Below are 4,273 nucleotides of genomic sequence, written 5' to 3'. Positions count from 1 at the left end.
GCCAAGGAGATTTCCTATTTTCCACAAGTGAAAGGAAGAGTAGAGCTTTATTGGTAATCCTGGAATCCTTACCCAAACTGCCATCCTCTTGACTTGCTCATCATAGGGATTAAACATTGGTCTCCAACGTTGAACCACTACATAATGTTCCATAACAATCCAAGGACCCTCTTGAAGTACATGCTGGTAGTCCTTGTCATCCTTAAAGTTAATAAGGATATATCCATTATCCAGATCAATCACTTCAAAGATACCTGAAAGATTCCAGATCTTTAGAAGCCTGGTCATAAGGAATCGATTATTTAATCATTTTCCTAAGAGTTTTATGATCAAAGCTTTCCTCTACTTTTTGCAGTCCTCAATGTGCTGGCTCTTAGATAAATGGTACACTGGACACAAAGGGTTCTCTTGGTGTATAGGAAGCTCCTCCTCCAGTAGCCCGTACTGTTCCTCTTCCATATCATCTACTACCTCACTGTCTCCCAATGTATTATCCCCGTTGTGTTGAACGACCATTTCCTTGTAGGACACAAGTTTTCTACTGTGGACAACATCTCCTATGGACATATCAATTTTGCATCCAGATGGTGCAACAGAACTTTGTAGATTACTAGGGACACTATAGTCTTTTTTGGAGTGATCTAATGATGACATGCATTCAAGTTCTGGTTTAGTAGCAGAGAGTCCTTCTGGTGAGTCCACTGGCTGCAGGGCCTTGGGAGAAAGTTCCGCTACAGGTATTTTACCTTGCATCAAGTTTTCAGCTAATATGACACTATTTTTTTTTCTGAACCAGAGCATCCTTCAGAAAGGAAACCCTTGATGAATCAACATTGGACATATTTTTCTCAGCTTCAGCAGTCATAGAAGGTTCCCCACAGAGTTTATTTTCCACTATACCATTTGGAACTTCAATCAATATGTGGTTTGAAGTTGAAGAATCTTTATTTCCATTCACATTTGCCTTCATATTATCCTTGTTAACAATGTCAACAGGCTTCCTTGGAATAATACTTTTGCTATCACAAACATAAAACAACATGTAAGCTTGCTGATTTAAAACTTCACGCTCGCTGACATGACTCACCTGTTGCAACAGAGAAAATTGGGTTAAAATGATGAGTGACTTATATAAGGCAAGAATAGGGCACCCTAGTATGGCTTCATGATAGTGTTCCTCCAAAAAACAGTCATCAATACAATAATTCACAAGTTATGTAGTTTATTTTCATAGCATATAATTCATCAATAGAAAAATTCACAAGTTTTTTTGTGTGGATAAAGGTGTTGTTGATGTTGATATAATTCATCAGACTTCTATGCATAAAAACAGCAGTACTTGTCCAGTTCTACAAACAAAAAACCAAACTCAGCCAAGAATTTGGAGGTATCTCAGAGTTGCAAGGGAAGACAACACCCAATCACCAAAAACAAACAAACATTTACGCAACAATAATGTCAAATTCCAAAGAGGTAACCATTATGAATAGACTAACTAGAGTTCGAAAAAATGAAATGCTATTCTACAATGTAATATTTACTCTTTTTTCTTGTTCCCCCGTCTCTAGAGACACTGACTACTTCTCACTTTCTCAGTACATTGCCAAGAATTGCAAAAACCATAGCACTAGAAAAAGAGAATTAGATAGGCATATTATCATTACCTGGCTGTCATCCAAGGTATACCACATGTTTTTCGAAGTGCGAACATAGCAATAATAGTGGCCAGAATGAGTGCAGGAACCAGAATGTACCAGAACCCCATAAAGAGAGTACTTCACATCCCCATCCTGCTAAAACAGAAGAAAGTTGAAAGTAAGAAGTGTAACATAATCATATTATAAGTTACAGACACAAATAGAAGAAAGTTGTTGTAAAAGAGTAATCATACATCAAAGTGTAAAGAACTAATTCAACACAAAAGCGTAAGTTGTTACGTGAATGCTACATTAATGGTTTAATATTTCTCTAACACGTCTCCTCACAAAAAAAAATTGTTGTGCCTGAAGGGTGAACAATGCAAAGGCTCGTCTAATTGTGCTAAGGAACTCCACAATTTCTAATTATTTATTAATAGAATGGGGCCAATGAGGATCAAACCCGTTACCACTTAGTCACATAGGCTCTAATACCATGTAAAGAACCAATTCAACCAAAAAATTTAAGGTGTTCAGGGAAGGCCATATTAATGATTTTATATTTCTATATAGATTCTCATATTTTATTAGATGCCAAGTGAACCATTTTCGAACCACCATTAATAATGATATCACTCTTAAAAATTCCACCACTAATCAAGAAACAATTACCTGACTCCGGAGACTACCACCAAAGATCTTATGAACAAAACTCTTTTCGTAAGCACCAGGTGATTCACTTGGTACTCCAGAAGGGAGGCAACATTTATGCATCGACTCAAGTAAGTTAACCATATACTCGTGTGCATCCTCCTGCCTTGCCGTTCGGAAATTTCGTGATATGCCTGATCTCTTGTCAGGAAATACAAATTCAAGCGAATAAAAGGACATTGCGAAAGTGAAGATAGGAAAGATAGGAATTCATGCACCTTGGCACAAAGGATTTCATGCACTAAAAGCACAGAAAGATAGGAAAAGGAAGAAGAATATTTTATAAAGGTGGCCTAATTCTTATCAAATGTCTACAACAACAAGAGAACAAAAAATGGACCTTAACTGCTCATTCATAAATCAAACTCAAAACATAAGGATACACCGTAGATTCCTAACAAGATCCGCTGGTGATAATATTGTCCCAGTTGATTGCAGTGCACGACTCACGTGATCCTGTATTGCACACAGAGCACAAAACCCAGCAATGTGGCCTACAATTATCGTAAAATATAATTAAAATATCAATATAACAAAAACTTTCTTCACACATACATATGCACCATTGCTAACTAAAAGGAGAAATTACGAAAACATAACCCCATTCAACTTTGCTCATTTAACAGCGTCAAGTAAACCAAAGAAAAAAGTGAACAATAAATTAAATATCACCATGAACATAATCTGGATAGTGTCACAGTAGAGGATGAAAAAAATGGAAAAAGTGGGTAGTTGCTCACAGGAATTTTTATGCTTGCCACTTTGCAGGTATGCAGCTAGTGGCTCCGTATATGTCAAACACTGCAACACCGAATTGAGAAAACATGTGTTTCCAAGATTTTTCAACCCAGCTCCCTGAAAATTATAATTAGCATCCCTTTCTGTAACAGAGCCTATAGATAGTAAAGCCCAAAGAATAAAAATGCCAAAGCTCTCAAGCAGAATAAGGAAATAAATTTCGGGAAGAGGGGGGATCAATATAAGGGATTTTGTGATTGCATTTAAAACAAAATTTGTATTCAAGACCAAAACAAAATCGGAGGATTAAGAATACAAATAGTTGAATGTGGAGGGGGAAAAAGTTGATATCCTTCACATAAATGTGAAATCAATCACTTTAAAGAATAGACCACAAAAATTGCCATAATAATAAAAAAAAAAAAAAAACTGCATGACCCGGGAAAAAGAGTAGAAAGGACACAAACAGAAAAAAAGAAGCCCATATCAAAATCATCAAGCGTAATCTAATTTGCATCCCGAATTTTCAAGCTGCGCGTGAACCGCCGACCGAGTTTCTAAGGTCGTACGAAAGCAAAAAAAAATATTTGAGAGACGAAGAAACTCACTATTCTTCGAAAGGTAATCCCGAAGCTGAGCTCCGGATCCAAGCCATAGTCGGATAATTCGGAACCGTCGTGCTTCTTGGAAGCCGCAGTCGAGGCACCGGGAGCGGAACCAGGTCGATTCAGAGTTTCCGTTTTGATCAAGAAACTCTCTGTCATTCTTGAATATTGAGAAAAAAAACTTCGATTTCTGATTGCAAAGTGGAAATGCGGTGAAAGTGGAAAAAAGAAGACAACGATGATGGTGTATGTGTATGTGTATGTGTATGTAGTACTGATGCACAAGGTTTTCGGCTCTCGCGAAAGAGGAGTATTAGTTATAAAGGGTGGCTTTATCTTAAATTATAATTTTTAATTTTTTTAATATATTTTTTAGATAAAAAGGTAAGATAATTTATAAATTAATTTTAAAATATATTTTCAAATATTTTCAAATATTTTTTAATTTAATATTTATTATTAATTTAATTATAAGCCCATAGAATAAAAATGCCAAAGCTCTCAAGCAGAATAAGGAAATAAATTTCGAGAAGAGGGGGATCAATATAAGGGATTTTGTGATTGCATTTAAAACAAAATTTG

General features: G+C 36.0%; 1 pseudogene; it reads right to left on the bottom strand.

Annotated features, from left to right (window-relative positions):
• Positions 1 to 342: 342 nt before the first annotated feature.
• Positions 343 to 3,850, bottom strand: LOC133302807 (ubiquitin carboxyl-terminal hydrolase 23-like; annotated as a pseudogene).
• Positions 3,851 to 4,273: the final 423 nt, after the last annotated feature.

Source organism: Gastrolobium bilobum, unplaced genomic scaffold (assembly GCF_033153095.1).
Source record: "Gastrolobium bilobum isolate Gb01-03AN ecotype WA unplaced genomic scaffold, APGP_CSIRO_Gbil_v1 utg24404, whole genome shotgun sequence".
NCBI classification, from domain to species: domain Eukaryota; kingdom Viridiplantae; phylum Streptophyta; class Magnoliopsida; order Fabales; family Fabaceae; genus Gastrolobium; species Gastrolobium bilobum.
The sequence above is the reverse complement of the archived record's forward strand: the minus strand, read 5'-3'. Positions and strand labels throughout refer to the sequence as shown.